Source organism: Lacerta agilis, chromosome 6 (genome assembly GCF_009819535.1).
Source record: "Lacerta agilis isolate rLacAgi1 chromosome 6, rLacAgi1.pri, whole genome shotgun sequence".
Classification (NCBI taxonomy): Eukaryota; Metazoa; Chordata; class Lepidosauria; order Squamata; family Lacertidae; genus Lacerta; species Lacerta agilis.
In genome coordinates this window covers 57,484,068-57,504,597 of record NC_046317.1, presented here as the reverse complement: position 1 = coordinate 57,504,597, position 20,530 = coordinate 57,484,068, and the positions used below count along the sequence as shown (strand labels likewise).

Sequence of the window (20,530 nt, the reverse complement as noted above, 5' to 3'; positions counted from 1 at the left end):
CTCTGCCAATTCTCTTTGAGTAATAAAGGCTGGTGGGGAAAACTGGCACTGGGCCATCACGTCCCTAAAATATACCACTGAGGTACTAAGAATGACACACACATCAAAAATATTGTCTTGCCATTGATGCTACAGTACATAGGAATAATTCAAACATCACTGCTCCATAAAGAGACTATAACTTTTTAATCAACCCAAGTAATCTATCAAGGTGAATAGGACTTACATGGATGACAATGTTTTTTGCATTTGTTCATGGCCTGTGGATCAAGGGAAGACTGGGGTGAAGCTTGTTGATACATTTATTAATTTATTTAAAGAAATATATAGTCTTCTCAAAGGGACGCGGGTGGCGCTGTGGTCTAAACCACTTAGCCTCTTGGGCTTGCTGATCAGAAGGTTGGCGGTTTGAATCCCCACGACGGGGTGAGCTCCCATTGCTCGGTCCCAGCTCCTGCCAACCTAGCAGTTCGAAAGCACGCCAAAAAGTGCAAGTAGATAAATAGTAATATCAAACAGCTCCAGCAGGAAGGCAAGCAGCATTTCCGTGCGCTGCTCTGGTTTCGGTATTCCATTGTGCCAGAAGTGGCTTAGTCATGCTGGCCACATGACCCGGTAAAACTGTCTGCGGACAAACGCCGGCTCCCTCGGCCTGTAAAGCGAGATGAGCACCACAACTCCAGATGCGTCTGCGACTGGACTTAACTGTCAGGGGTCCTTTACCTTTTACCTTTACCTTTATAGTCTGCTCACATTATAATATCAGATCAGTGTACGGAAAAACAGAATGTAAGGTATACATTGAAACTAATATTTAAAATGTTCAACGCTATAGGAATGTATCACTGAACAATAATTTAAAATTTCATTCTGAAAGGGAGTAGGTAGATCTAAGTGTCTTAAGGCTTGTTTCTATATTGTGCTAAATGGCTGCCCCATCAGGATTTCCACTTGCACAAAGAGACTTCTTCACTCCCACATACACCCCTCGCCCTCCCACATTTGCTCCAGAACGGATTTGTGGAGCATGCTGGGAGAGTGGGCAAGTCCTGTTGCACAAGCAGAAATGCTTGTGTTGATGGGATGGTTACTTAGCATTACATTGGCTGCAAGCCTTAAGCATGCATCTAAATTGGATTGGATTGCTGGAGCATTCCTTCTCTCTTAATTGTATATATTCCACATTAAAGGGGCCACAGCACTGAAAACTGTACTGCAGGTGGACGTGTTAATTGCAGGAACTCTTGGGCCTACCAGGTTGTCTTTTGCAGGAAAGGTAGTGGCTGGGCCAGAGCAGAAGAGGAGAGGTGGTATTTTAAGTAGCCTGGTTCCAAGTTGTTTAGGCTTCTGTAAACTAGAAACAACACCTTGAACCCAGCCCAGTAGTATATAGGCAGCTAGTGCCATTGCTTCAGCTAATATATTGTAGGAGCTTTGAAGAAACCCAGCAGATGTTTTGCTGAGGATGTTTGGGCAATTGTTGAGTTTTCACTTGCACTAATAGTAGCCAGTTTTCCAAAGAATCACCACAGGGAAACATTCCTTTAGATAAATAAATAATGTTGTGGTAAAGTAGCCAGAATTGGCTGGAGTTTCTTGCATAGAACTAATCTGGTTTCTGAAGTTAGGCTGTCATGTTTATTAGTACATCTATTTCAAACAGTATATGTAGGTGTGCTGCACAATGGATATCTTGAATCATAGACAAATCGATGGATGGATGGTTGAATAGCAGGATAGTATGAATGAGTGGGAGAATCCTAGAGATCTTCAGTGAGAAATTTCAGGCATACCTGAAAGCTAGGAGGAGGAGCTGGAAGAGCTGATACCTCAGTCCCATACTGTATTTCTATAGCACATTGTTGGAGTGACTGCTTATTTCAGCTCCTATTGTACATTCTTGCTAATGATTAGAAGACAGGGATGTAGCCTGACAGCTGTGCCACAGGAAAGATGAAAAAGCAAAGGAGAGAGTGAGGGTAGGAAGTGTGGTAGAAGTTGCGACATAAAGCTCAGGTAGCAGAGCATGGATTAGACAATGACCAGTTAGAACAATAGAAAATTGGGCTTAGGTGCTTAATTATAGACAGAGCTTAATAAAATCAGAACAGAGAATTAGGATGTGTCCACATTACAGTGGTACCTCTGGTTACAGACGCTTCAGGTTACAGACTCCGCTACGCCAGAAATAGTACCTCGGGTTAAGAACTTTGTTTCAGGATGAGAACAGAAATCGTGCAGCGGCGGCGCAGCCGCAGCAGCAGAAAGCCGCATTAGCTAAAGTGGTACCTCAGGTTAAGAACAGTTTCAAGTTAAGAATGGACCTCCAGAACGAATTAAGTTCTTATCCCAAGGTACCACTGTACTGCCTTAGAGCACATAAGTGATATTTTTCACTGTGTTTCACAGCTCTTCCCCCCACCCTCAACTGTTCACATCAGCTTAAGGGCTCACGTGGTTGTGAAGCTGGTTTAAGAAACGAAGTACAGGATATATATGTTATGGATAATGTGGTGTGAACATGCGTTAAAAACCCAGCACTAGAAATGCAGTGAGTACTCAGTAAATGGGTGTGTGAATACAGCCTCAATTTCAAAAGATGACAAGTGGTACCAGCAAGAAAACATCAGATTGTAGCCTCACTTTCTAGTGCAGCTGTCCCTGTAGAGGATTTCACCAACCAGCCATGCCATCTCCCAGGATTCTGTAAGCTAACTCAACTGGTGCCACACCCATTTCATATTTTCTAACTCTCACTCTACACTCCATGGCTAGTGAGCATATTCAGTCCTTATTGACGGGGGCGGTGGGAGCTTGCCCGATTACATTTTTCAACAGGGTTGGTTGTATTGGTGGGGGGGGGGGGTTGGTGTTTTGTTTTGTTTTGTTTTTTGGAATTCTGCAAAGCTCAGGGTATTCCCAAGTATGAGGATACCTTCATCTTGTTTTTAGTGGCTATGTTTCTATTGGCATTTGCCACTTGAATTGTTAGGCAGAAAGATGTCACATCCAGGAACACCCATTTCACATATTATCATGGTCTGTGTAATTGCACTAAAAAAATAACTGAAGAGAGAGTGTGCATCGAAACAGCTGGGTGATATCTCATTTTCTTTTAACACTGAGTGTACATGACTTTCTCCAACACAACTGAGATTATGGTTTTCTGGACCTCACCAGAATTAATACATTGCCAACATGTTACTTTGCTCAAATGGCTGCATGTGGAATAGCATCATGGAGCCATTTGTTTGTTCTCACAGCACAGAGTAGAATCTTACTGTGATGCCTCATTGGCTTGTGTGGAATGATTATCTTGCCTTTCTGGCATGCTTGACTACCTCTTGTTTGATTTAGGAGGAATAGCCAGTGAAACAGTAGAATATCTCTTTTCAGCACTGGCTGATCAGAATTTGGCAGGCTTTCATGAAGAAAACAAAATGGATTCATGTTGATTCAGGTTCCTTTCAGTAATACATCTAGCAATCCGAAAATGTATGAATCATCTCACTTCTTAATAGCCGATGTGTCGTTTTTGTCAGAACTGAGTGAACTTTTAAAAAAGAATCTCCATATGCAGCCATTTGAGCAAAGTAACATTTTACTCTTTATAGAAGGGTGGTCCGATGCTCTGCTGGCCTGCAAGGCATTTTTTGGCAGCCCCTGGCGAGGCAGGGAACAGGAAGCAACTCCTGGGGCATGAGCGGCTCTAGGAAGGAGTTATGAGGGCTCTGACAGGGTCTTTGAGTCCTTGTGTCTCCTTCCCAAAACCTAGTTAGTGCTTTCCCAGCTTTGGAAAGGAGGTGGGAGGGCTCTAAGATCCTGTCAGAGCTGGGCAAAGCTGGGCAAGCGCTTACTGGGCTTTGAAAAGGTTGTCCTTCAGCTTGATGCTCAGTGGAAGCAAACCGGTCACACTGCTTTAAATCCAGTGCTGCCCCCGCCCCTGTGCCAGGAAGGAGGAAATGAAGGGCTAGGCAAGAGCTGTCCCTGAAGCAGCAGAGACCTGGAAATGGTGGTGCTGCTGATGGTGAGTTGGGGGAACTCCTCATTGTCTCTGGAGCTCATGGGTCAGGGGCCTGGCTGGGGAAGAAGGGATCAGTGGGGTGGGGAGCAGCGGAAGTTTGGGGCAATCGGGGTGGGTAGATCACAGCTGTGTGGAGTGTGAACAATTAATTGTAAGGCTTCCCCAATCCTCCTATAGGTACAGTAATACCTCCGCGAACATCCACCTTGTCTAGTGTTCATTCCGGCGAACGTCCGCAGCAAACCCGGAAGTACCGGAATGGGTTATGTCCGGGTTTGCCGTGCAGAACTCTCTGCATGCACGCACAGATGTGACACTTTGCCCTGCATCCTTTTTGGCTAGCGGCCGGAGCTCTGGAACGGATCCCAGCCGCAAAACGAAGTACGACTGTATATTTTCCTTGTCCTTTATTGTCAATTTGTGCTACCTGCCTCTAGTTGGAATCACTGTTGGAGAGTGTAAGAGAGAAAACAGATGGGAGTAAATAATATTGGGGCAAAGAGGAAAAAATTATGTGTGCTTCTCTGTGTTTTGTTTTGTTTTTTAGTTCTCTGCAATGAGAACAATACTAGTGCAGTCTCTGCAGCAAGAAAACGATAAAAGATAACTCCATTCTTCTTATCTGAAGAAGTGTGCATGCACACGAAAGCTCATACCAAGAACAAACTTAGTTGGTCTCTAAGGTGCTACTGGAAGGAATTTTTTTTAAAATTTTGTTTCCACTCTTCTTCATTCATGTCTGTGCCCTTGAATAAGGTAGGTCCCCACCCCCTACCCTTTCATTTAGACAGAGTGGAAAGACCAACTATGCATATGTCCCAGGGTATGGTCTGAAGGCATGTGAGGCCACCACTTTGCTGAAACAGAGCAAATCTGGGTGCATTTGGTGCCAGGATGGGAAAGCTCCTGGGAACTGTATGCATGCCACTTTGGGATCCATGATGTAAAAAGGATGGGATTTAAAATTTAAGAAATTGTAAGTGAGTGATACCTTCTTTCTGGTTCTGCTAGTTGTATTAAAAAGATCTCCAAGGAAACAATTTTTCCCATTAAATTCAATGGAAACAGAACTTTACAAATAGCAGAAAACATAGATTTGGATACAACAGTTATGACTGTGGTACACAAGAAGTATCTCTCTAGCAAATATCACCCATCAATAAGATCGAAAGGGTCCTACTGTGAGGTTCCCATGCTTCAGAGACACACAGTTTTGCCCTTAAGCTGCATTGCTCCCTGTTGTCATATTAGCAAATCCTCTGTAATCTGCTCCTGGACCACCGTTTCAGGAATGCTAGGTTAACACTGAAACATCTAACACATTTCAGCCAATCATTATGAAACATTTTGTTGAGAAAGAAAAAAGGTTTCAGTTGTTGAGTCACCAGTAAACTATGTACCTGTTGAGTACCTGTTGAGTATGAAATGTTATTTAGCTCTAGGCAAAGGTAAAATAGCCCAGTGCTGATTATCTTGCTGTGAACAGGAAAGAATGTGAGCTGACCTACAGGTAGAAGCCTGTGAATAACGTCCTATGGCATGTTTAGTACATTATAGCTGGAAGAACAGCAGTGAAGGGGTTGAATAAGCCTGTTCTCTTGGACCTAGCAAACAAGTCTCCTCCTGTCCATAAATTAAGTTATTAAGAGCCATCTTGGTCAATTGACTGATGCAATTATTAGACAAAAACTATATAGATCACTTATTGTTAGCTATTGGGTGCTTCTTTTCCTCAGTGGAATGATGTCTGAGGGTAAGCTTATTTAAGTATTGTTCTTTTTTTTAATCTTAGAATCCCTATGGTCCACCAACACATTTTAAATGTATGAAGCAAGAGTGTATCTTCAGTAGTCCTTAACAGTCAATGCATAACTAATGTGTATTAAGAGATCTTTAATAGGCATTCTGGCTTAAGAATATGTCTTGCTGAATCGGCTTAAGAGGCACCTGGTCCAGGAAACAGGCTGGTATTGCAGCTCCCAGCAGGTGCTAAGTGATCCACTGGAGAAGATAAAGCAGTGTATTCATTTGTGTCTATTTCCTAGTTGGCCTACAAATATTTATATTTTGGTTAACGGTGTTATATTATAAACAGTGTGTAGTTATTTTTGAACATTTTTAATATAGACAACTTGCATGAGGGATAGGTTCCAGGGACAGTGCGAAATTGCGTATAGCCGGAACAACCCAACAACTGAACATGTGCGACCATCAGTGATTTCCTTCTAGGAAAAAAAAGATGCTGGTATGGCGGACCGTTGAGTATCCCCAGAAAAAAAAAGCACTGGTGACCATTCCTACCTTTCCAGAGCTGGCGCACTGAGCGGTTCTTGCCCCCCATGCAAGCCCAGAGGCCTGGTGAGACTTTTCCAGAGCCTGGGAAGCAAGGAAGAGAGCTTAGTTTTCTGCAGTGGGAAAATGTGGTGTAGAAAGAGCTTTCAAGCTCTCTGCCTTGCATGAGAGTGTTTAATTTGTGCGATTGCATGCTGCCAAGCTGCCAAACATGTAAAGCTATAATTGCACAAGTTAAATGTGCGCAGGTTGCAAGTCAACTGTACTTTCTGTCAGGTGTTTGTACACAACTTAGGGTGCAATTTGTAGAAACAGAGTATAAAATTAAAAGCAGAATATCCATTCGAGGGGGAGGGACATATGGCAGTATGCTTATCTCCCTACACTACAGCAGCCAGACTCAGGAGAGGTAAAGGGAAAGCACAGGAAGTAACTGCATCATTCACCCCTCCCATGTGGTTTTCCTGTGACTGGTCTTCCCAGAACTGTATGGAAAGCAGCCAAAGGAAAGTTGTAACCATTCTAGATAACTTAAGAACCAGCCACTTGGTGGGTTTGGGTGCTCTTACCAGTACTATGTTAATCATAAACAACTTCTCCATTTATTATTCTGTATTTTCCACACTTGCCAGAGAGTAGTTTTCTCTAGGAGTGCTGCAGTGGAAGTCCTCAGGAGGAAAATGTGGATGCTTATGATAATTTTTCACTTCATTTCTTTTTCCAATGCCTTATTACGGCATTTCAGCCACAAACACAAGAACAGAGCACAGAGTCCTTGTGTTTCATAATCTCTCCAGCTGGTCCTATTTCAATTAAAGAGGAAAAATGAGGTACTACATAGCTGTTACAAAACATCTTACGTGGCAGCATGATAATTTGCATATGTGGTAGGAGTCCAGGAAGGCACCATTGCCTGGTTCATGTTGACATTTTATTTGTCCTTAAAAGGACTTGGTGGAGGGCGGGGGAGAGAGTGAAAGAGCTGGCAGTTTGCTATGATTATTAAAAAGAAAGAAAGGACACTATTTGCTAATAACTGTAGCTTGCAAGGTGAAATTAAAACATTGCTTCATGGAAATTGTTTGGTTCTTTTAAAATGCCATCTGTCTGAAGATTGGTGGTTTAAATATAGCCTCCAAGCACCTTTTATACAACCTCCAGTGCTGATAAGGAGCTTGATAAAAGCTTTTATCTATGCCAAAAGGAGATGTTTCATGCCAACAAGTTTAAAGCCATGTAATCTCTACCGTCCTTAACACCCTACTAGGAAAAGGGCACTTGTATTGAGATTTGTATAATATCCAATAATATGCCTTCCTCCTCCTGTTTTTAGTTTGAAAACCTGCCATATAGAGTATTTCATCTTTTGTCATGCTTATTAAAAGAGAAGTTGGCTCTTTATAGTTTGTCTGAGTTTACTAATCACCAGAGCATCCAGATTATTTTTCACTCGGCTTCTTTATATTTTAAAGTAACCTCTATACTGTCTGTCATGAATGTTCAATCCAAGATATCCCATATTATCTCTAGGTAGTTAAAATACTAGCTGTTTTTAAGTTCCATACATGACTGCTGCAGGAAAAAATGTTGTTGCACTAGTGTTTCCTGCAGTAGCAACAAGTAATATAGATGCCATACACTTGTGTACACACATCCTTAAATTTTCATGTACATGATCTGGGAAATCTGATAGGATAGGGTTCTCAAATGCATACATATGACTGTTTAAAGATTTGTCTCTGGGGCAGAGAATTCTTTGTTTGGGTTATGTTGATCTGTAAAGTGCAATTTATACTGACAGTTATCAATAAATCATAATAGGCATTTTTCTTCCTTTCTCCATAGGTTGGCTATACCTTGCTGTTACAGCTTGAGTGGAAAGCTGTCAAGTATCTTTGCTGAATAAATCAGAGGACGAGAAATGTTTCAGATTCCATTTGTTTTGCTCGTCAAGTTTCAAGTAGTTGAAATACCAATGCTTGTACTGATACAAGAATGGCTACCTTCATTGTTAGTAAGTATAAAACTGCAGATCACATGCAATGCCATCCACAAACAATTGAAACAAGGTGGCTCAGCCCTACCCCTGGAATTGCCCATTTTAGGGCCATTTGCAGGATTCTGCTGGCAGAGATGATGCAAATGGGCCTTCTGCTTACATGTGGCAGTTGGAAGGAGGAGGAGGTTGGCAGTGGTGGAGTGACACTTGTGGCAGCTGACAGTAAGTCGGTTCAACTGGTAGAAGCAAGCATAGAAATGCCTCTGCTCAATCCAACCCTGCGCCCCCAGCTTGGAGTAAGTGGGGGTTGGATTGCAGCCTAACTTGTGGCCTCCAGATATTTCTACACTGCAACTCCCATCGTTCCCTAACCAGCAAGGCCAATGGTCAGGTATGATGGGAGTTGTAGTCCAACATTCTAGGAAATCAGTTTCCCCAATCCCGAATTAACAAATAGTATGTTTGCAGCCATGTGAGGATAAGCAGTTTGTAGACTGCAGCCTAGATACATTTAATTTAACTAAAATGACAGGGTGGATAACAGAAATACTCCATTAGAATGTGGAGAGTGGAAGGTGCATCATCAGATGAAAGAGGAGGAGCTGGTTACAAAACATTTAAATTCTTAACAACTTTTTAAGTTTTACTGTGTGTATCACTGTCACTAGGTGCCCTACAAAAACTGACGTATGAGCCTGTGGTCAATTTACAAGAGACCATCAAGAAACTGTTATGTCAAGAACAATGATGGGATCAACAGAAAGTTAACACTGGTAATGATGCTGAAACCTCTTTTTCAAATTACCACATTACAGCTGGTTCAGAAGGGTCCCTTCATAATTCTGCATTGATTGAATGACGTTAGCAACTTAAATGATTTATCTGATATTCTCCTAAAACCTGAAGTACTCCATGTGAATAAGCTGTAACCTTACATTCAAAGGGGAAACCTAAATATGTGCAGAAAAGATAAGGAAGAATGGCTATGCCTGACTTGTATGCAGAAAGTACAAAAGATGAGCTACATGCAGTGGCTGTGGCAGCTCAGATAGCCAAAAATTTATTGAGCCATGCCACTGCTGCTTCTAACAAGCCACGCAGAACCATCCCTGGCTACCCACTGAATCCTTGTACTCAGCCACAGGAAAATATACCAAGTTGATAGTTTGAGAAATGAATCACATGTCAGCTCTCCATTTGATAGTCAGTGCCTTCCAGGGCCGGCGCGTGCATTTAGGCCAACTAGGCCATCGCCTAGAGCGGCGAAATGCAGGGGGCGCCTGGAGGACGCCTCCGCCCTCCAGCCCCGCCAGCAGCACCCTCTGGCTGCTGGGTGGAGCATGGCAGCGTGAGTTGGCCGGCTGCGCCGCGCCCTCCGGCTGTCCAGCGGAGCGCGAGTTGGCCAGCCGCGCTGTGCCCTCCGGCTCCCTGGCAGAGTGCAAGCTGGCTGCACCGCGCCCTCCGACTGCCGGTGGAGCACGGGCCGAGGCGGCAGGAGCACCAGCAGCAAGTCAGCAGCCCTGCATGGGAGGCGCCTCTTGCGCCAGGGACCCCGGACGGAGGTGGCCAAGGCGCGTGCGCAGGGGATGGCTGGCTCCGGGTTTGTCCACCACCCCCGACCTCCCGCTAAAGCAGACTTTGGCAGGGGGGCGGGGGCGGGATGGGCAAGCAGCGGCTTCTCCACTAAAGTGGAGAAACTGCTGCTTGCCTCTCCTCCACCCCCCAACCTCCCGCTAAAGCAGGCTTTGGCATGGGGGTGGGGCGCCAGAAGGTTGGTCTTGCCTAGGGCACCAGAAGCCCTAGCACCGGTCCTGGTGTCTTCACTGTGTTGCTGGTCCTCAAACCTGACATAGCTACGGTATCTATAAGCAAAATGCATTTAGCCAACCAAACTACTCCATGCCAAGGCTAGGTGAACTTAGACTAGCAGAGGGAAGGCAATATCGCCACCATTTTCTAATGGTGTACTTTACCCTCAAACCAGCTTGTCCAAAATGAGAAGTTATGCCACGTTTGCTTTGTAGTTAAGGTGAGGTGTGTATATGGAAGACAGCCATTGGGGCAGTTGCAGGAGTGGCAAAACAAATAGGTAACACAACCTGAAATGCAGTGAGGAAATGACCTTGCTGTGTTTTAAGCTGCTAATATGTAAGTAGCTCAAGTATCCTGCAGCCAAGCATAGTGAATGTTTGATAACAAAGCCTGCCTCATCTCAAATCCAGAACTAGCTGCATCTTAATTTTAATGCATCCATCATGGTAAAATCAGCTGTCTGTACTACAGAAGCTGGATCCAATGGGGTGATGCAGATGCTGGACAAAGTAAACCCATACCTGTAGGGTAGGAAGGTGAGGCCACTTCCCTCTGTGCTGATTGCACCTCAGCAAAAACGCCTATATGAAGCTGCTGACGTGGCACCTGCAAGAAAAAAGTGTCAGCATAAAAATTAATGACTTGCTCTTTAAATGCAGATGCTTTGCAGCCCAATAAGGAAGTATTATAGTTAAGTATTGAACCAGTCTGTTTTCCAAAGGAGAAGAGGTTGCTAGGGAACCACTTACCTCAAAGGAGTAACTTTGGTTTTAGATTTGGATTGCAGCTAAATAGCTACTCACTGCCTGGGTAACAGGACTTCCACACTGGATGTCTTAGTCCCCTTATCTGGAAGAGATTTTATAGCAGCAATACTGATTTTTGCTAGCTGTCAATCAAAACACAGTGTACAAGGGAAAAGCAACTGTAAATACAACTCTGTTATTAAAAAATGATAATTATTGAATAACTTCTAATGCAGGAACAGAACAAGCCAATTGTGGATGGTGGATGAACATTCCTGGCATTTGCAGCAGAGAGATAAAAAGAATAAAATAAATAGTGCATGAGAAATGAAATTTAAGAAGAAAAGTAATATTTCAATAGACCAAGAAGGAATACGCAGAGATGAGAGGTGTCTAAGATCATGGAGACACTTAAACATAAATAAAAGAAATTTAATTTTGTAAAGAAGAGAGAGACAATGCAAGCAAAGGAGAAAGAAGGTCCAAATGAGAAAAAGAAGTAGTAACCTGAAGAACTCAAGATAGGCATTAATGGCTGCACCAAAGAAATTGGGAAACCAAATAAAACCCCAGTAATCATAAATATACTAAATACATTTTTAGGGATTCAACATAGTTGTAATATTGTTAAGGAAGTATTGTTTCATTTTTACTATTATTATGCAGTGCAGTCAGTATACATAGCAGTTTAAAGAGTAACAACAAGAAAGGATCCTGGTTCAGGGACTTACAACGTAAAATTAAACAGTAGGAGCAACAGGATAAATAGTGAAGTCAAGAAAGAACAGAAACGATAAAAGTGAATGAGTGAAGAGATTACTAAAGCAAGGCATGACCTACAAGATCAAATCCACAAGATCCAGGAATAAGAAAGGGGGGGGTAGTGTAAGATGCTGTGGATTTACATGCAGGACAGTTACTGTAAAATGAGGACAGAAAGCAAACTAAAAAATGATCAAAAGTTAGAATTTACATTACTGTAGAATGAACAACCTCAGGCAGCTTTGAAAGGAATTTAAGAGAAATAGAAAGATGGGATCCAAACACTATTTCTTAAAAGAGAAGAAATGATAGCTGCTTAAGGACCAATCTAAAAGATTAAAAAGATGGTTTAAGAGGAATAAACATGAGGAGATATATTTATTTTATGTATTTATAGGCTGCCTTTCAAAATTGCCTCTTGAGGCGTCCCAACATGTTAAAAACAATCTATGATGTTGAGTAAGAAACCAAGGCCGGAGAGGGTGAAGAGGATGGGTTGTGAATTCAGGAGAACTGAGAACACAAAGTAGGTTGAAAGTAAGTAGAAGAGACAAAAGAAGAAATAAAGAAATAAAGTGGTGACAAAACACAAGGGTAATGAAGAATGAATCCTTGAAGTTTCATCAACAAACTATATATTAGTGTGTGGTTGGGTGCTGGTGGCTCACTCCAGGAGAGAGTAAAAGGGCCAAAGGACTGCTGCCAGACATGTTGGTGTAAAACAAAAATATTGGGGGGTCCACCAACCTTTATGGCAGGTGCCAGGAAGGTTCAGGATTTAAACCTCTGTATTAATTGGAGCATACAATGAAGATTACAAAAACTATGGTTGAACAGCAGTCAGTAAGAGGGTTAGCAAGAAATAAAGACAAAGGGGGAATACCTGTTCCCTCATTGATTTCTCTGTGTGCCCTGGTTTCTATCTGTCCTTCACAAGCTGTTCTTTCCCAGGGTCAAAGGATAAAGGTAGAGCCCCAAAAGACAGCATGTTCTCAGGCCCTCGATGCTCTCTGCAAGTCTTGTACCTGGTTCTCTCAAGTCTCCTGACCCTGTAAAATGAGAACAGAATATGATAAGGCAGTTAATGGGGGAAGAAAGCCTCGACCCTTTCTGCTTGAGGCTGCATGCATCATTTCTTGCCTCTTGGGTTTCAGTAGCTAGCACTATGTTATAAGTAGAGGAGGCAGGCCAGTCCCACCCAACAAAACTGGCTTCCTGAAGTAGCATGTCAAGATGTGAGAATTTCCGCCCTGACCGGCAGAGTAATTTGCCACTTTTGGAGTAATTAAGAACATTTGTATCAAGAAGATACAGAGAATGGTGAAGAGAAGAATAAGCAAAATAATCAATATGAGAATTAAAGGGTTCAAGAATAAGAGAGGGGAAGGAATTAGCTATGAGCCAAAGAACAAGAGTAATGCAGAGAATAGAATATGGAAAGATATGAGTACCACAAACTTTGAAATTCACAAGGAAATGAGGGGGGAATATGAAACTGGTAAAAAGGGGGGGAAGGAACTACAAGCACCACCATGCTCTGTAACATGAGATGAGTGAGAAAAGGGCAAGCAGATTAACTAAAGCATGGTAGAAGTAACTCAAATGAAGAGTTACCTGTCTCAGGGCAAACAATGACAGAAAATGGGATTAAAACTGTGTAAAATTATTGTTTCATTTATTGCTGAATGGCAGTTAAAGCCAAAATATGCCAGTGAGTGTCATTGGATAGAAATAGTATTAGGAAATGAGATTGAGCAGGGACTAAGATAAGGTAAAATATCACCAGCAATAAAAAGTAAGAACACCACCCCTCATAGAAAAACTACAAAAAAATAAGTATCAGTAGATATGGCAAAGGGTAAATCCAGTGAAAGTATCACAAGACATTTGGTACAGTAGGGGAATAGGCTGGAGGAAATCAAGTGTTCCAAATACGGGGGAATTACTTGGGATTTTCCTTGCCTCTCCTCAAAAGGGGTAGTAATGAGGACTTAATTGTGATGTAGCTTACTTGGGCCATTGACTTCAGTGGGCTGTACATGATTAGCTAAAATGGCCAGACTGTTAAGTTAATAAGATAAGGTTTAATGCAAGTAAGAAACATAGCCATCCATTAACATTAAACTATGTAAAATAACAGACCTTCTTTTCTTACTATATAAATAGGTAAATAAGAAAATGAAAACTTTAATGGATAAAATGTTTTGGGGTATCTTTTTCTTGCTTTCAAAAGCTAGCATATTTACCTTATAAAATGGTTCGGATTCTTCAGGTTTTATGCATAACAGAATGTTGGCATACATTTATGTTCATATTTTCAGCATTTGTTTTATTACAATGAAAGTAGTGCACATGCTAAACCAAAAAATAGGCATTTCCTTCTAGGAAACTTGAACATCAACTTTCTTTATAGTGCTTGGATTCTGAAGATGGTACCAGCACAAGAGTGTGTCTTCCTCTGGAAGCTGGTTTCACATGGTGGCTTAGATTTTCCCATCTTTGTATCTAGCACCATTTGAAATCAGTGTTCTAGGAGCAAGAATTACAGCACTGGATCCAAAGAAGAACAGGAAGCAAGAGCACAGTAGCCACCAAATTTAATTTGGTAACATTCATATGTCTTTCTCTATGTCTCAGTAAGAGATCATGTTTAAAGCTGTAGCTTAAGTTAAGTCTAGAATACAAGAAAATACATTGTAGTACAGAATGGCTGTCATTGTACTGCTTGCATGCAGCAGTGAAAGCTGCAAATGGAGAGCCCACTGCACTTAGTGAGACATGCTAAGAAATTAGGCTTGGGGGAAGCAATCTATGGTGGAACTGCTGCTACTTCCTAAGAAGGGGGTTGGGATCCAAAGACACCTGGTCAACGCTTTTCCACTTCATCACCACCTCTACATCTATGCAGAGCTTTCCACAGGTGTACTGGGGACTCTTCTGGGGGTATATGTGCTCCCTTGCTGGTGGAGCAGCAGTTATGCACACTCTGAAGAACCCTCAGCCAACCTTTGGCTAGCTGTCAGATTGCAGCATTACAGTTATAAAATTCTCTCTTCAATCTACATTGGTCCACATCCACGCTATTCAGGACGACTGCCACCTCTCTAATCTAGAAAGGATTCTGTTGATTTACACCTCAGAAGAACCTTATTTTATTTGCATTAATTTCACCACCTTTCATTTTCCTGCCATAGTTATTTGAATTCCATCAGCTTTCACACTAAAAACACTGTTGCATGCAACTTTAATGGGTATTCCATAAAAATGTAAAAGTGAGGAAATTTTGAATATAACATCCTATTTGCTTCAAATTAGTGCATGCTTAAGTACCAATTGTAATGTGGGAAATTTACATTTTACTTTTGGCTATTTGAATGTTGGTGGTGCTATGTCATATAATTAGGAACAGAACATTTATTGAGCAGTAGTACTGTAACCATATTTTTCAGGCCAGCTTCTTCTAAACTCTCTCAAAGTAAATACCTAGTAACAGGATGCATTGACTAATATGACCATTGTTCAAAGTTTCATAGGCTATGATCTGAACAACTTGTAAGTACTCATAACAGCCAATATGGAACTGGAAAAAAACATCTCTTACACAGGCTGACCGATTTCTCTTGGTGTTCAGAGTCTTAGTTTTTGTCTAGCACCATTTGAAATCGGTTATGATGTAGGGGGAAAAGCAACTGCAATGGATATGCAGAGTGTGGTTTAAAGATGCTCTCAGCTGAAAAAGCTCTATGAAGAGATGCCTTTGAAACAATGATATGACTATTGCTTTTGTGTCTCTTGTGTGGGCAGATATTGCAGTAACTATCTGTAAGTTCCACTGCAATAGATATTTGTCGGCTTCACTGTCTAAATCCTCTAGCTGGAGTAGCTGATAGCGCTGTTATTCTGGCTGTAGACTTCAAAGTGTTCTGCTAATCCAGCCCTATTAGTAGAACTGTACCAAATGTTGATATGCAAACATTGGGGCTAGATTATTCCTTGAGGCTTATTATTATTTCCACCTTGTTTTGGCTACCTCGTTTCATGCACCCCCTCCCTTCAATATCTTTTCCCTCAGAGTACTGATGACACTCTAAGCCAGCCAAATTTGACTGTGTAATGTCAAAGAGGGCAAATAAAGGCAATTCAGAGTGAAGCCTATGCTTCCTGCATCCTACTGCCAGAATACTTTGCTTTCATTTATATGTGCATGTGTGCACGTCAGCAATTATATGCATAATAAATATATATTTAATGCCGGACAAGCCAGTTTCACTCACAGATTACTGGTATATAGACTTTGAAGAAAATGGCTTGAGGCAGGTAATACCATATTGGCCCGCATATAAGCCGCACGCTCCCTAGCTGGTTAGCCTGCACATGCTCTCCTCCCCCCCACCCCCGCCAACCAGCTGGGAGGCGGGTATGCCGCTCCCCCCACCACCAAGCATCTAGGAAGTGTGCGCTGTCAACTAGCTGGGAGGCGGGTGCGCCGCTCTCCCCACCCCAATCGCCTAGCAACCAGGCACCATATGGTAAAAAGTTGTGAATATAAGCCACACTTTAACTTTTCAGGGTCCAAAATTGGAAACAAGTGTGGCTTATATTTGGGCCAATACAGTACATGAAGGTGGACCAGACATGTCACTGACCATTCCTCTGCACCAAATGAGAGAAGCACTGTAGTCGGTTTGTACCAGAAAGGACTATGCTGCAACTGCAAGAGATTAAAAAAAAAAGACAATTAAATACTTGGAAAAAAAGAGACAAAATGGGAATACAAACGTTTTGAATGAATGTTGTCCAAATTCTTAGCAGTAAAAAAACAGTATGGAAATGTCCTGTATAAAACCAAAATTGCACCAGTATTTTTAATCATGCACTACTACTGACAGGCAGCAGACACGAAGTTAGGGCTGCTCACTCAGCCAAATCATTTTTTATATTCCATTTGTAAATATGTATAAGGAACAGAATTGAAAATAAAACAACAATAATGCCCTAAAGAGGCCCATCAAACCTCCACTTTGTGGAATGTCAGTTAACCTTTTTATTTACCCAGGCTTTTCCTGTTTAACTTTACTGCTATATTTTTAACTCTTCTTTTTGTTACACTTTGTTGAGTTGTTGGTTTTTAGTGAAAATTGCCCTATGTTATAGTAGAAAACATTTACAAACATAAAGTATTTGTTTTCTTACTCTAATTTGCTGCAGAGGCTCAGTCACCTCAATGTTCCCATTGCTCAAAGTTCCCACAGCACTCCCCCACCACCACGTCATAGAAAAAAATAAGCTTGTGTTGTCCAGCGCTGGACTTGTGGTTTGTTTGTCTCTAAACAAATCATGAGCAATAAGCTAAGAACAAACCCTGGTAATTGTTTGGAGCTAAACAAACCATGAGATTGTGTTCAGACAACACAACGCAGACCCTGGCTCATCTGCTGTACGACAGGAGCATGGGGACTTTGGAGTAGCATGCAGCTTTACATTAAACCATACTCTTTTTAACTATGGTTTAAAATATAATGTGCAGGTTGAGCCAGAGAGACCTTTGTACAGGAAAGATGTAATATGGTAATTTTTGGTTAAAAAAAAAACTTAAGAGGTTTATTCCTCTCTCTTTTCACAACAATGAAGCAGTATATCAATTTTGTTAAGCAAATAAAAAAAAATTATTTGAAATCAGCAGAAATGTTTAAAACTGTGATATAAACTAACAATATATGGCACTGCTGTTTTACTTTTGTAAAAATGTTTGCTGTGCTATGTAGTTTACAAATCATTCAGTTTTGCTACTTCAGTCCTCAGCAACACCATCCACTCCCAAAACTCCATTTTATTTTTCTTTATATATTTTTCTGGAATGTAAAATCACATTGAGAATGATGGTGCCTATTAAAGTAAATGAATTCTATTGCAAAATAATACAAAACTGATTTTGTTGTCTCATTACAATCTGTGTGCACATTTCCTAAGTTTCTAAGGAGATGCAAACAAAAATACACTTCCTTTTTTCTTTTTTGCAATAGCTGCTGGGGGGAGGGATACAATTTTAATCTGAAAAACAGATTAGTGCTATCAGAATTGAATCCAAAGCCCACTTTCCCAAAAATGCTATTTGTATTTTCAGAAGCTTTCTCATTAAAGTGTCAACAATTTATTGAACTTTGCACACACCTGTGGTTCTGCAGCCTTCTTTGGTATCATCCACAGTTCATTATTAAATAGGATGTGAAACCTGATCATAACAGCACCTCTCCCGTCAGAACTGTTAACCTGAAATGTAGTTTATAAATAAATAATTTATAAATAAATTCTAGAATTTTGTTGGAATCCGCAACATTTTCACTAAAAATTGTTTTTAACTAGCCACGACAACAGGAAAACAGCTTTTCCAGCTTTTTTCTAGTTATGCGGCATGATGTACCGGTACTTTAAAAATTGGTTCTCAGTCTCAGCAAATATCTCTGAGTTGTAATGGTGTAAAGGTGGAAATTGGGAACCAGACAAAAAAAGACGGGGGAATGTTGGTCTTACCAGTGAGGAGTTCCCTTTCTACAGTGGTAAGGGATATTCTTGTCTGGATTTCTCTTCCCACTTCAGAAAACAGGACTTATGCAAATCAGGTATCTGCCATGCCCTGACTGGGAGAGAGCACCCTCCCTCAGTGCTAGGACATAGTCACAGGTCTACAGAGTATAGGTCCTTGCTGTGTAGCTTACTTAGAAAAGTGTCCAACAGAAAAAAAACATGGAAAGTAGAGAACAAAATAGCAGCCTCCAGAACAGAAGAAATGGACAAACCTACCCAAGTCCATTTTCAATCCATTCTCACCTGGCAGGTAAGCTATCCTCCCACCAAAGACCATGCCCTGTCTGGAAAAAAAAAAGCAGCATTTCCTTGACTCCTGATAGGTAGAGAAGGAACAGCAGCTTGGAACCTAGACTAACAAAGCCAGTCAGGCAAATTTAAAGGTGTGGCCAGTGGATTTTTTCCATGATTTCAAAATGGTGTTAAACTGCTCCTGTCTATTTCTAATCTATGGATCTTAACACTCTTGGGGCCTGTGTGCACATTTGGAAATCTAAGAAACTCACCATCACAAGAACTTGCATTTCAAAGAAGAAAAAATAGATGCTTAGAATCCCCCCCTTTTAAAAAAAAAAAAAGGCTAAACACATACAGTCTTGGGAAAAAGAAAGCACCCCCTCTTTGGATTCTGTGGTTTTACATAATGACATAATAACAATCAGCTCCTTAGCAGGTTCTTAAAATTAGGTAAATACAACCTCAGATGAACAACTTGACATATTAACAGAAATAAAGCTGTTCCCATGACTGTACACACCCCTTGCAACAGAGAAAACCCCCAGTAAATTTTCCCCCTAAAAAAGGAGCTTACTCCCTTCATCTAAATAACAAAAACATGTATATTAGTAACTTTATTTTATTTTTAAATTAAATTGGATGCTGGGGGCATGGGGAGTTGGTTTGACAGGTGTTACACTGGGATCCCAACTATCATTTGAAGAGCCAGATAAGGTCTTGAAGCCAAGAAAGATCTGGATGGTAAACTCTTGTTCCTTGCTGCTGAATGGCTCTTTTGGTTGGTATCTGCATGGCTCCACCTGACTTGTTTTTAGGCCTGAAATCCAAGCCCCCTTTGCCCAATTCAAGGCTGCTGTTATTACTACTACTACTACCACCTGATGTACTACCCAGCATTCATCAGAAGGTCTGAGCACAGGTTACAACAAATTAAAAACAGCTGAAACAGATTATAATCACAAGAATATGAAGGGCATGAAAACACACAATGCCAGGAATCTAGTGAGGAAGCCAGATCCCGCAGGGGTGTGGAATACCACAACTTGGAGGCTGCCACAAAGAATGCCCTCTCCCAGGCCACCACCCCTGAACTTTTGAGTGTGATCTGTGCTCTCTCAAATCTCATATTCAGAGCACTCTGGCTAGATTTTTTTTTTAAGGAGGAGCCTAGATTAGCACAGTACAGCCAAGGGCTGTTGACACAACTCAGCTGCACTTAAATTGTAGAGCAATTCTGCCTCACACTATTTAATGCAAAATGGTAAATTGAAGCAACAGCTGCAAGGAGGTGGGATGAAAACATACCAAAATGCATGAGATATTGCATATTACTGCACTTGACATACTACAGACTTGTGTTTACCCTGCAAACAGATGTGCAGAGGAAACTTTGGATTTTCTTCTTGGTTTTTTTTAAAGGTGTTTTAATAGAACTCTTGCTATTAGAAGGTAAGAGTTGGAATACTGATAGCTGCTCAAAAGCAGAAATTGAGAAACACAGGACTATTTTCTTGCAGTGATTTAACATTTCCCCCCTCCAGAACAATCAAAGACAGTTCATACTGAAAGGTCTTAATGTGAGAAAAATCTCTGCTGCAAATGCTTCCTTTAGTAGATTTTGTGGATGAGTCTTGAGTGTATTTCACAACAACCTTGCCATGTAGATGGCAAATATTGTTATTCCTAACTTGCAAAAGGGGGTCAGAGAGACCAGTTCTACTCAAAGGGAGACCCACTGAAATTAATGAAGAAGGTGACCCACAATAATCTCTAAATGTTTAAAATTCCTACTGTAGGAATATATGCTTTCAGCTGTTTCGTATTATAGTTGAAAGTAACCTTGAGTCCCGCCAGGGAAAAAGGAGGGAAATAAATAACTAAATAAATCTACTACTACTACTACTACTACTACTACTAATAATAATAATAATAATGCAGTAATAATAACGGCAGCCATGTAATGCAATCTAGCATTATTGACCTTACAATGTAGGGAGATCCGTGATGCAATCCAGTGTTTCACAACCAGCATGGGGCGGGGAATGTTGACAGAAAATAGCTTGCAACAGACCT

The 20,530-nt window shown here is 41.3% G+C and overlaps 3 long non-coding RNA genes across 5 annotated transcripts in view; 2 read left to right on the top strand and 1 right to left on the bottom strand.

The window, feature by feature from the left end:
- The window catches only part of LOC117048719, a 27,879-nt gene extending 19,401 nt beyond the window's left edge, over window positions 1–8,478 (top strand). For both annotated transcript variants that reach the window (XR_004426871.1, XR_004426872.1), the window contains exon 4: window positions 8,162–8,478. This is a non-coding gene — a long non-coding RNA (uncharacterized LOC117048719). The remainder of the gene's footprint in view (window positions 1–8,161) is intronic.
- LOC117048720 lies at window positions 6,902–20,530 on the bottom strand. Of its 2 annotated transcripts, XR_004426873.1 has the most exons (6): window positions 20,444–20,530; window positions 17,807–17,905; window positions 16,282–16,346; window positions 12,519–12,684; window positions 10,649–10,733; window positions 6,902–7,119 (listed from the first exon to the last, which is right to left on the bottom strand). It is a non-coding gene; the product is annotated as an uncharacterized LOC117048720 (long non-coding RNA). The 2 variants fall into 2 exon arrangements; XR_004426874.1 differs by lacking the exon at window positions 16,282–16,346.
- On the top strand, window positions 8,517–12,172 carry LOC117048722. Its single transcript, XR_004426876.1, has 2 exons — window positions 8,517–9,088; window positions 11,110–12,172. It is a non-coding gene; the product is annotated as an uncharacterized LOC117048722 (long non-coding RNA).